This window comes from Diceros bicornis, unplaced genomic scaffold, assembly GCF_020826845.1.
Source record: "Diceros bicornis minor isolate mBicDic1 unplaced genomic scaffold, mDicBic1.mat.cur scaffold_184_ctg1_multi, whole genome shotgun sequence".
NCBI classification, from domain to species: Eukaryota; Metazoa; Chordata; class Mammalia; order Perissodactyla; family Rhinocerotidae; genus Diceros; species Diceros bicornis.
In genome coordinates, this window is record NW_026691079.1 from 352,100 (window position 1) to 365,467 (window position 13,368).

General features: G+C 41.4%; 1 long non-coding RNA gene across 1 annotated transcript in view; it reads right to left on the reverse strand.

Annotated features, from left to right (window-relative positions):
- Positions 1 to 1,892: 1,892 nt before the first annotated feature.
- LOC131402609 (uncharacterized) overlaps positions 1,893 to 13,368 on the reverse strand; it is a 28,083-nt gene continuing 16,607 nt past the window's right edge. The window contains exon 3 of the long non-coding RNA XR_009218811.1: positions 1,893 to 2,230. This is a non-coding gene — a long non-coding RNA (uncharacterized LOC131402609). The remainder of the gene's footprint in view (positions 2,231 to 13,368) is intronic.

The window sequence follows — 13,368 nt, forward strand, 5'->3', positions numbered from 1 at the left end:
TATTTCTACAGGAATGTCTGGAGTCTGGTTAATTCAGAGGTTCAAGGATTCTGTTTAGCGTTGTTTAATGCTGGTAAAATAAGTAAATATGCACCCAGCACTGACACGCTTTTCTGCAGATGAGTGTCAGCAGCTCAGGGGTCGGATGTGGTCACCTGCGGAGCAGCCGCCCAGCGTGTCCAGCCTTCATCCAACCTTCTCCCTTGATTGGGAGGAAACCCATCCCGTGCTTTCTCAATCCTTCAGACCTTCTCTACAATATGCATCTACGTCCTCTGTCCCAGCACCTCGCGGGTGGAAAGCACATGCTTCTTACAACAGCCGCCTAACTGAGCTCCCTGCTTTCAGCACTGGCTCCATCAATCTCTCCTTGATCCTTCTGACAAACTGGTTTTCTGACCGCCCAGCTAAGGGCTTTCCTGGGGCTCCCCCGACCCTTGAGGGGCTCGCTTTCCTCACCAGCTTCACGCCCTGCTGTCCTGCTGTCTCCCCTCCCCCAGGACGCCCCCACTTCTTCACATTCCCCTATCTCCACCCTCTTCTGTCTTCTCCTAAATTCTTCTCATCTCCCGGTCCTTGTGTGGGTGAGGCTGGCTCTGTGGGCTCCTCCTGCTACCTCCCGGCCTGCAGTGGAGGCCTGCCCTCCCCCCGCCTGGGCCTGCTGCCCGTGCCTCCCGGCAGGTCTGTCTCCCCTGCCAGCCCCTGTGAGGACCTGCGCCTGCGTCAGTTCAGTGTTTTCATCCAGATGCCACACAGCACCCGGCATGTTGTGCGTGCTCCAGAAACACATATTCACTCCCCAAAACCGATGAGATTGCACACTAACGCCCAGCCCCTGCAAGGACAGGCCTTAGCTTCTCCCTGTGCACGTCCTTCCAGGAGGAAGTCTCCTCTCCTCTTCTCTGGGGCCACCTGTTCGCTGAGCCTTGGAGTTCTGACTGCCATATCAGTGCTCACCCCTCTCTTCCTCCTGCCGCCTCCTGTCACACAGCCGGCACACATCTGGTGGGGCCTGGGCGTGACCTGGAAGCCTTTCTTCCCGTACATCAGGGCAGCAGTCACTAAGGCCTCGCCGTGCATCCCTTATTCCGTCCTGCCCTTGACCTCTGCGCTCACCAATCCGTGGAGAGTGAGATCTCCGAGGAAGCCCCTAACGTTCTGACCCTATCAGGCCTCTGGGAAACGTGTGGCCCCACAGGGACCCTTCTTGCTCGGCTTCATGGTTCACCGCCCTTTCCTGACTCTGCTCTCCCCTCTCCAGCTCTCTCTTCTCATCTCTGAAACCGGCCCTCCTCTTGATGAGAATTGAGCACCTTCCAGCACTCTCAGGCCGGCCGACTTCTCCTCAGAACACCTGACAGGCCCAACCCCCTCACCCTGCCTGTGTCAGTGGCGACAGTGTCGTGCCCACTCTGGCTGTGCCATGATCATGGACTCTGTTCTTAGGCTGTGTGTGTGTGAGAGACACGCCTTGGTGCATGTATGTTGAGCACCATCACTGAACTTGTGTCATGTCTAAAATCAAGCTCCCCGTGCGTCTTCCCAGCCCTCAGAGAAGCCCAGCACGCACCTGTCCTCATCGTCCATGGAACACTCTTCTTCCTGGCCGGAAACCACTGCACATCTTCACCTCTCCTCCTCAGGATCTCTGCCTAATTGGTCCCATAAACCTTCCAGTTTGTTCTTGGAAATGACTCTAGGTCTGCTTCTTTCACCTCCAGTGGCCTTTCCACCACTGTGACACCACGACCTTGGTTCAGACTCAACATTCTCACCACTCGTGCCGCACGCTCTGACAGGTGACTTCCTGTCAGCGGTGTTCTCGTCCTGCGACTTCCCGTGGACGGACGTGGATTTCTATGCACTGCAGTCGGCAGAGTCTTCTGACTGAACAGAGTCTGCCACCTGTCCGGGTCACAAGCTCTCGGTGTCAGTCACCACGCGCTCCTCCATGCCTGCCTCCACGGGGCCTCCCCTCTGAACTGCCCTTCCTTCTGTAATCCTGCAATGACTGACTGTCAGATACTCCACGTGAATACACGGGGACGTCACTGGTGTTTCTTTCAACACCCAGCACGAGAGGCTCAATCCTCGATGAATGAAATGTTCCCCACTCCTGTGTCATGGACCCTTAGAGTCTAACATACTCCAGAGGAAGAGTGTGCTCTCAGTCCTCCCCAACACTCTAGTCCTTGTGACATCATGGGAACAGCAGGGTTAAAATGTTTTCCTGGAAAGAAAAGAGCCATATGTAAATAGTTCTTGCCTAAAAGCAGATCTTTCTCCTTGAATGATCACGTTCAACAAATCGGGCAGTAGGAGGCCCTATCGTGTCTTGCAAAAAACATTAAAACATTGTTTTACGGCAGTGAATAAGAATTCATTTAACTGGTTCTTGAGATTTCAAATAAAGGTCTAATTAACATCGAGAATTTCATTTTACTTTACACTAAAATGAGCAATCATTGGTTTTTAGGGTTTTTTTTTGAATTTGACACAGATTTACTCTCACCATGTCTGAGTATATTGAAGAGGTGTTGGGGAGAAAGAGTAAGGATAATGGGCACATGCCTGATCTTTATTCCACTGAACAGGCATCCCCAGGCATCAGCTGCTTGTGAGGCAGCAGGGGGTGTGTTAAATCTGAGGCTGCATGTGTCTGTTCACAGGGCCCTCGCTGCACTGGGATGAAGTACATGAAACGGACTCTAGGAGAAGAGGAAACGTCTTGGACTTTTATAAACCTTAGAACACGTCTGTTTTGCTCCAAGGCATCTGAACATCTGGGCAGCCGTTTCTCAATGGATTAGTCTGGACAATGTCTTTCAAACACCCTGAGTGGCAGAGTTCTGCCTGAGGGGCAGACGGCAGCTGAAGGGCAGGTGCTCCACACACCCGTCACTCGAGCTAGGGGTATGTGAGAAAATGCATCCCCTTTCATGTGTGGATAAATAGTTCCATTCCTTTGATTTCTTTTGTACTCTCTGGGGCCTACGGCATTGTGATAGCGTGAACATTCAACTCTCGCTGACCAAGTCTCAAGATGATGTGCTCACTCCTGATCGTCATTTCGCCAAGCTCCACTCTGTTGCTAATGATCTCAGAGAGTTTTCTGAAGATGAACTGCATTTTCCTTCAGTGTAAGATTATGCAGTATAAATACAAAGACACAGACCATGCAGCATCAGAGTCTGCAAAAGTGTATGTGAAATGTGCTGGTTGAGATATTGAAAGTGCAGCTGAGAGATGAGAAACAGGAAAAGACACAGCTGTGGAGTGTGGGTGTCCATGTGGGTCAAGTATGTGAGTAAGAGAGTTGAGGTGGAAGACAACAGGGACTGATGTGGAATTAGTCACTATGGAAACTCATGACCTGTCTTAAGAGGCAGCCTCTACTTGCTTCCAGCCAGTTGGTCATTGTCACTATGGGACAAGAGTGTAAAATCTTCTGATTTCTAATAGGAGCATGAAATGTGTATTTTACATAAAAGACCTGATTTCCAAAACCTTATTTAGACAAAACAACCTATGATTCACCAAAGATGGCCCCCAGTGTGCCAGTTTGCAATTTCTTGTCTAGAGCACTTGTTTTTAAACATTTTTCAAAGGCAGAGTCTACTTTTCAAATGGAGTCATGCGTGAAACTCTAAAATAAAAACTGACAGAAATACTTTTCCATTGCTATAAAATTATTTTGTTTGTTTAACTTTCTCATATTTATTTGCTATAATTTAGAAAATGGTGGCTCTGTTTTGATAGACATTTAAAAGTTGAAATTCTGGAGAATAGATTGCTGTGGCTGTTTTACATAGCCTCAGGATCCAAGTTATTGCTATATTTTGTTTTGGTGACACTATAACAAAAAGTTCTGATTTACACAGAATCAGAAATATAGTTGCAAATAGTGATTTTTAAAGCATGCCTTACAATCCTGGGATACGTCCAAATTAAACTAGATCTGGGGCTTTAAAGAGGGGTCATAGGAAATCCTCACTTCCAAGATAAATTGCATAGCAAAACGTAACCACTTCTTCTCTCCTTACCACAAAAATAAAAGTCAGCCAAGTAGAACCCAAAACTCACCATAAGCACCAAAACTATCTATATCCCAACCCTGTCATGACTCATGGTTTACGGCAGAAAGAACATGCATCTAGCTAACACAACTCTCTCTGGAAGTGAATAAGTCACCGTTACTGGGTATTCCCACTGAGCTACCTTCCTGGAGAAGATTTGCACAGACCTGGGTTCTTAGTAAATGAAGCTGCAGAGGTCTGATCTTCATAGTGAATGACATATTCACAGGTATACAGGGATGAAAGGAAATTTTCATTTAGGTTGTGAACAAAACTGAGGTCATTTGCTCAGAAGCAAAATAACGTGCTAGCATATCACGAGGAGCTGGTTTTTTAAAAAAAAGGAAAAGAAAATGAAGATTTGGGCAGAGGGCGTGTCTGGATACTCAACAGTGATTCCACTAAGCCTCACTACTTCTCAGCTGGAGACGACTGTCAGTTACCGACCGCAATGGGAGTGTGAAGAGCGTATTGTTTGAGGGAGTTTGGCTCGTGATAGTCATGAAGAAGTGTCAAAAATCTCTATGCTTTTATGTATTTGGCCCATGACACAGATTTGAAAATAAAAAAAAATAAAATAGGCTAACCATTTTCATTTGTAGTCACATGTCGCTGTTTAAAGAAATGGCTACATGCTCTTCTTTAATCCAACAGAATGAGACCCATCAACAGTCCATTATTCCAGAGGAAAACCAAAGAATAAACTACCATCCATGTCGATATGGATCCAGTCTTGGGATATGACCCTGAAGAAGACAGTCAAGATTGGGCTGGATTTTAGCCATACCCTGTGGAAAGTGTGGGGAGTGGTTGAGAGCATTATGAGTGACCCATCCAAAGGGAGGAAAGTAGGTGCTCCACAGGGGCATGGTTTTTTAATTTGCATTTGGGTCCCACAGCCAGCAGGATGGCTTTCCTGCTGGGTGGACTCCTAGCTCTTCTCACCTATTGGGAGGACACTTGGGAAGAGTCAGCGGTAGAGCTGACATTGGCTGGTGATGGTCAATTGCCTCCTTGACGACCAGATGCTAGAATCAGCCAAGCGTTTTTTGAGGTCCCTTTTTCAAATCATGATAGAGACTGCTTTGTTCTGGGCAGGGGCAAATGTTTCCAGTCAGATTGAAGTCGTTTCAGGTTTATTTCAACTGCAAAGAGTATAGTTGGCGAAAGCTGACAAAGACGCCCCTGCACACCGGCCAACGTCAATACTTGATATGATACAATGTTTGAAAGAAAGAGGAAACTCGTCCTCTTAGGGTCTCCTGGTGAGGCTTCCTCGGAGGCAACAGTAAATTGATGGAGATGTTCTAGCCCTGCCCCTTCTGCTGTCTCCACCCAAATTCTCAAGGCTCCTCCTGCACAGCGCAGGCCCCTAACAAGGAAATGAGGTTGGGATTCCTGGGACTCTCGTGGCCGATGGCTATGTGGGACTGCTCACCCGAGACATCCACTCACTCTGTTCCTGTCAGTCTGGGTACCAGGTTTGCCTGTTGGTAAGAGCAGATCCTGGAAGCTGCTGGTCTCGCTTCCTCTCTTGTCCCAACAGCCATACCTGACACATGGTTACAATGGCGAGACAGAGCGAGAGAGAGGTGGTAAACCTAATCGTTATTCTGCGGGCTATGGATCCAGCAAACGTCTGGTGAAACGAGAAGAACTGAGGGACAAATAACAGTTTGTGACATAATGGTATCTTTTATTTGAATTCATATTGTAGTTTTTTATTTCCGTAAATATAGAAGTTTCTTCCTAAACTTTTTTCTTTTCTGTTTTTTCCCTATAACATTATTCGTCATTTAATCAGTAAACAACATAAACTTCTACATTCTTTACAAGGAAGAGATTATCTGGGTCACGACTTTGCGATGAGCCTGGCTTCCACTTTATTCCCTAGTTCTAGTATCTGAAATCTTCCATCTCTGTGACCACATTTTCTATTTTTTCGTCTCCTGCCTCGGTAACCTATTTAATCTCTGGTGCCCTGAGAACGATGATCAGCTGTGCTCTCATCAGCACAGAGGTTCCTTTTGTTAACATGTTGTTAAACTTACTACTTCTGTTTGCCAGCATGTTATAGCCTCATAAGGATGTTTCCACCATAGTCCTTCTGCCTTTCTACTCTTCCTCTTTTCCTTTCTTTCTCTTTCTGTCTCTTCGTTCAACATTTTTCTCCTTTCTTTTCTGCATTTTCTCTCTACTCTTTCTCATACTCTCTTAAAACTCTCTTCTACATTCTTTTCCTCAATTCATTCCATTTTTTTCTCCTTCCCTGTAATTTTAAGACAACATTGTAGTTAAAGTGTGAAGAACTTCATTTAGGGGCCAGTCCCCTGGCTTAGCGGTTAAGTTTCCGTGCTCCGCTACTGGCCGCCTGGGTTCGGATCCTAGGCGTGCACCAACGCACCGCTTGTCCGGCCATGGTGAGGCAGCGTCCCACATACAGCAACTAGAGGGATATGCAACTATGACATATAACTATCTACTGGGGCTTTGGGGAGAAAAGGTGGGGGAAAAAAAAGGAGGAGGATTGGCAATAGATGTTATCTCAGGGCCAGTCTTGCTCAGCAAATAGAGGAGGATTGGCGTGGATGTTAGCTCAGGGCTGATCTTCCTCACACACACACACACAAAAGAACTTCATTTATAACAGCCTGCCTGACGTCTCCCAGGAGCTCTCACATCATCTATCAATCAACTGCCTGTGGATACAGATGTTCAGGCAACCAACTTTCCCTCTCCAATCTTCGACCCTTCCTTCCTCATGTTGGGCCCTCGGAGATCACAGCAGCTGGTATTAATGCCTCAGGGAAGAATACTTCCATTATGATCAGTCTAGCAACTCTACTCACAAAGGGACATTTAAGGATATTGTTAGACATAGCATGACCTACCTAGAAAACCTCTGTGTCACTTCATATCACTGTTGAATCAGTGACAAGGTCATGCTTTCAGAGTTTCCAGTTTCCATCTTGAATTCTTTTTCAATTAGAGGAACAAAACTAGCCCATTGCTATTTTCCTAGCCTCCCATATATGCTACATACTTCCTCAAACATTACTGATAATAGTTGTGAAATCATATTTTTAATTTCAATAAGTATTCTGAAACATGATTAGTGGCTCTGCAGATTTAACTCTCTTTAAACAACTATTTATGGCATATCTCTCCATTTATTTAGGTCTGTTTCAATTTCTCTCAACAAAGATTTTTAGTCTTCAGTTTATAAAACTGCATATTTTTTTGCTAGATTTTTACTAGGTACTTGAATTATATAGTGCCATGGTAATGTTTTGTTACAGTATATAGAAATGCAATTAATTTCTGCAAATTGGCCTTGTATTCTGCAACTTTGCTAAGTTCACTTACTAGTTCAATGTTTCTGTAGGATCCCGTGGGTTTAGGATGTATACCACACCATTAAATGTGATATTTTCTGTACAATATTTTCTAAATGCACTTTTTGAGATAGAGGAAATTCACTTCTATTTCTTGTTTGCTGAGGGTTTTTACTATGAATGGACATTAAATTTTGTCAAATGCTTTGTCTTCGTCTATTAAGATGATCATATGATGTTTTTCCTCAATTATGGGAAAATGTGGCAATTAACATTGCTTGCTTTCCAAATTTTAAACCAACTTAGCCATGTTGTTAATATATTGTTGAATTTGATTTGATAACTTGGTCAAGAATTTTTGCATCTATGTTCGTGAAGAATATTGGTCTTTTTTCTTTAGCTATCTTTCTTAGCTTTTGATATCAGGGATATGCTGGCTTCATAAAACAAATTGCATCCTGTTCTCTTCTCCTCTATTTTTCAAAAGAGTTTATGTTAAAATGGTGTTATTTCCCTCGTATATGTTTGACAGATTTCACTTAGTGAAGTCATCCAAACCTGGAGTTATATTCATGGAAAGGTTTTTGATTAAACATACAATATCTTTAGTAGATATGGCCTAATTAAATTGTATGCTTTTATGTCAATCTTGAAAACGCAGGTCTTTCAAGAAATGTATTCCTTTCCCTTAAGTTGTCAAATTTATGCTAACAAGTTCTTCACAATATCCCATTATTAACCTTTTATTTTCTGTAGTAATGCCTCCTCTTCTGTTACTGATATTAGTAGTTTGCAATTTCTCTTTTGTCTTGGCCAGTTTTACTAGGAGTTTATTAATTTTTCATACTTTTTGATTTTCCTATTATTTATACATTTTCTATTCTATTGAGTTATTCTCTTTATTTTATAATTTGCTTTCTTTTAAATATTCTGAATTTAATTTGTTCTTTTTTTTCCTAGCTTCTTAAGTTGAAGCAAAAATCAATGATATTACAACTTTCTTTTTCCCTAATATAATTATTTAAACCTATAAATTTCCCTCTATGTACTGCATTTGGTACATCCCACAAATTTCAATATCCTATGTTTTCATTACATTTTAATTAAAAATATATTCTAATATCTATTTTATTTTCTTCCTTGCCCATTTTTATTCTGAATAATTTTGTTTAATTTCTAAATATTTGAGAAATTTTGAGATATCTTATTTTTATTATTTCCTAATTTAATTCTGTTGTAGACAATTTTTTTTCTTAATTGTTTCAGTCTTTCAAATTTACTGAGATTTATTTTATGGTTAAAAATATAATTTATCCTTGTAAATTTTCATGTGCACCTGGAAGAAATATATTTTCTGCATTCGAGTCTAGTGTTCTAGAAATATAAGTAGTTTAAGTTGGTTCATGCTGTTGTTCCAACCTTTTATATATTTTCTAATATTTGAATTTATTTAAAATAGTGTTCATTTCCTGATATAAATTGGACTTAAGTCTCATACTATGTAATTTTCTTTATTTTTTCAGTAAATTATTGTTATGTATGATAAAAAAATAGAAGCATACTATAAGTTGAACAGATGCCTTCTCTATATTATTTATCATTTATTACCACAATAGTAATATTTAAAGGACTTCACTTCTGCAAATGTCATATTTCTTATCTGCCTCATCATTTTCACATTTTCTACTTGATCAGTGCATAAACACGCTTTACTGTCCCCCATTTTAAAGAAAGCAAACAAACAAACAAAAAAACTTCCCAACCCTTGTCCCCTCCAACAAGAACCCGAATTTTCTTCTCTCCTTCTCAGCACTCTTCCTTCAAGGAAAGGACTAAACTTGCCATGTCCCATTCTCATCTTCCATTCTCCTTTCAATTCATTCCAATTTACTTTCTTTCCAATAACCCACTAAAGAGCCATTATGAAGGCCATGTATTTTTTTTTTATCTTTTTAATACAACTTTTAATAATCTGATTGATTGTGAAATGCAGTGTTCAATTCTACAAATAGTAGAAGAAATAGCAAGATACATGAGACTGTTATACATAAAAAGTTTTCTTACAAAACATATGCAAACAGCTTTGAAAAAAAGACTGAAGGCATCATCCTTGATAATTTTCTTCTATATTAAAAAAATCTCATAACTAATGTTATTTTTAATTTTTCTTTTAAAAAATTAGATTTAGGTACAATTTGCTGATGTCTTTTCTATATACTTCTTTTACATGAACTTTTACTAGTATTTGATAATTTTGACCACTTGAAACATCTCTTCCTCTATGTTTTCAATATGCCACACTCTCCTAGTTTTTAACCTTCTCTTCTTAACTTCTAAATTTTTAGAATATAAAGTCTTGTCCTAGTTCCTTTTCGTTTTTACTAATTGATCCCAACTATTTCCATGGCTCTATATATCATCTCTATGCTTATAATTTTGGATTTGTATCTCCAGCCTGGCCTTTTCTCCTGAGCTTTAAAATGGAGTATCCAACTGCCTATTCCAAGAGTCCGTGTGTATCATAAGGGACAGCTCAACTTTAGCTAGGCCCAAACCAAAAATGTGATTCAACCTTTCTTAACACCTCATTCTTAAATCTACTCACTGTTCTTTCAAGCTTTCCTCACCTCAGTTACTTGGGACAAAAATTTGGAGCTCAATTTATTCCTTTTTTTCCTCATTTTCCTGCCGTCTGGTAGCCATACTGTCTTTCAAAATTACCAGTCTGATCATGTTACTCTCTGCTGAAAATTTTTTAGTGATTTCCCATTTCATGTGAGGTATAAACCATGTGTACCCTGGTCTCTAATGCTCTATGTGATGTGCTCTCCTTCTGCTCAGATTTCACCCCCTCCTCTCTTCCTCTTTATTCTCCAGGCTCCAGATGCACAGCCGTTCTTTATGTCCCCCAAATACTCTAAATGCAATCTCATCTCAGCACATTTGCAGGAGTTAATCTCTCTTCTTGGGATGATCTGCCTTCAGATCTTCTTAGAGCTGCCTCTTCATTGTTCGATTGTTTACACCAAAGTTACCTTCTCAGAGTCCCAGACTCACCCCATACCCCACCCTGGCTCTCTTCCACATCCCCTTTATTTATTTCCTTCATGGTACCTGAGTACCTGGCTTTACTGTCCATCTTCTTCCACTACAGTAAGTTGTTTCCTACTGATCACTCAGTTTAGATGTGTCTCTGACACTTAGAAAATTCTCAGATGATATTTTATCAATAGAACTTCCGCCTTCACAAAATGGAGAGAAATGAGCATGGCTTTTAGGGTTAGATAGTCTACCCGGAGCTTGACCTTAACTTACTGTGACCTGAGTGAGTGACAGAACCTCTAAGGCTAAGATTCTTCGTCTAATATAAGAATAATAGCATCTACTCAATATGGTCATTCTGAGGTTTAATGAAATAAAATGTGTGTTTCACTAGCAGGTAGTAATTATCCAAAAAAGTTAGCCAGAGAAACTATTTTTGTTGTTCTTAGTAGTATTTACAACACTAGGTTCAATATGGACTTTACTCTTTGTTTTATAAATTCATTTGACTAACACATAAGAGAGTATCTACTAATTTATCAAACATTATTTGGGGACCAAGATGTATGAAGATAAAGGATCTCACAGTCTTCTAAGTAAGACATGGGTAATATGAGTCATATATAAATATTCTACTAATACACACTCTATGATACACATTTGTGCATATATTATATATCTAGCCATATATAGACTATTTAATAGATTACACATACAAAATGTAACTGCAATACTAAATGGCAAGTCCTGTATAAGCACAATAGTAGCACAAGGCGAAAGTGATGTATTTCACTTAATGTCTTCCAGTAGCATAACAAGTGTACTTTTGTCATTGTTTTAGTCATCTCCCTTTTTTTAAGGAATGTATTTAGAATCTGAGCTCGTCAAAAAGATTCTGTAAAAGTGACATCAGCGTCATGGCGGAGCGAGCTTTCCCGTAAACTCTTCCCCTGATAAGATACAACAAAAGGAACAGTCACAGACCAACAACGGAATGCTAGACAGTGAAAAGCAGGATCGGGAAGATCCACACTGCCGCACATCTGAGAGTGGAACGTGCTGGGCCCCTGGAGGAAGTGGGGAGAGGTAAGGAGAACTTTTCTCCCTCCCCATCAGACCAGCGATCCTGGTCTGCTCGGCTCCCAGAGAGGGGGGAGGGGCGGCCCTCTGCAGGGAAACCATAGCTCTTTGGGCTCTCTCAGCCAGTGGCAAACTCCCACACAGAGGACTCAGAATTGCTACAGGGTACCATCAATATCTGAGCACCCCAGAGAGCGGATAACGAGGGGCGAATGAGAAGCCCCCCATGCCAGGGGCCCAGCGGGCAAAAGAGAGAGCACCCCCCTTCCCGCAAACCGGACCCTGCAGCTCAGCCGACCAAACCAGACCAAGTGACCTGTGGATCGAGGATGGCAGTGAACAGCCGGGGCAGAGGACAGGGGCCTCAGATTAAACAGCCCTTTACCCCCACACAGTGGCGGCGGGTGGAAATTACAACCAGAGATTTCCAGGATGAGGAAAAACAAAGCCAACGCAGGAACCGCAATGCAAAGATACATGAAATCCCCAGACCAGAAGGAAAATGACAAGCACCCAGAAACCAATCCTGAAGACAGAGAAATCCATAACCTAAATGACAGAGATTTCAAAATAGCTATCATAAAAACACTCAACAAAATACGAGACAACACAGACAAACAATTCAATGAGATTAGGAGTTTCTTCACAAAAGAGATTGAAATCATAAACAAAAACCAATCAGTGCTGATGGAGATGAAGAACACAATGGAGGAGATAAAGGAGAATCTGGAGTCTTTAAAGAACAGAGCTGACAATATGGAGGAAAGAATTAGCATTTTAGAGGATAGCAATACAGATATGCTCCAGATAGAAGAGGAGAGAGAACTAAGACTAAAAAGAAATGAAGAAAGTCTCCGAGAAATATCTGACTCTATTAGGAAATGTAACATAAGAATTATAGGTATTCCTGAGGGAGAAGAGAGGGAAAGAGGAAGAGAGAGCCTATTCAAGGAAATAATAGCTGAGAATTTCCCAAATCTGGGGAAGGAGCAGGAAATACCAGTAAGCGAAGCCAACAGGTCACCTAAACATGTCAACAGGCAAAGGCCCACACTATAACACCTAGTGGTAAGGCTAGCCAGAGTCAATGACAAAGAAACAATATTAAGGGCAGCTAGAGAAAAACAAAAAATAACGTACAAAGGAACTCCCATCAGGGTCTCAGCGGATTTCTCAACAGAAATTTTACAGGCTAGGAGAGACGGGAATGATATAGTCAAAATACTGAAAGACAAAAACTTTCAGCCAAGAATACTCTATCCAGCAAAAATATCCTTCAAATATGATGAAGAAGTAGTAACTTTCCCAGATAAACATAAACAAAAGCTAAGGTAGTTCATGGCCATGAGACCCCCACTACAAGAAATACTCAAGAAGGCCCTCCGGCCTGAAAAAAAGAAGAGAAAGGGAATACAAAGCTTGGAGCAAGGAGAAAAATAGGTAGATAAACTCAGAAAAATAGTAGATCTTTACCAGAATAGGTTAGCAACCACTTAAATACCAAAATCAATGATCAAAGGAAGTTATTCAACAAAAATAAATTTAACCTCATCACTGAAAATACATAGCCACAGCACAAGATAGAATAAGGTATAACAAGAACGACTTAGAAGGGGAAGAGGAAAGTGATTGAATTGACTTGGTATAAGGAAATAGAAGGCCATCAGATAATGGACTATCTCATACACAACATTTTTTACACAAACCTCAAGGTAACCACTAAACAAATAATCAAAACAAAATCACATATGATAATCAAAGAGAAAACTAGAAGAGACATGAGACAGAACAACCAAACTGAATTGGCAGTCCAAAACAAATGGGACAAGAAACAA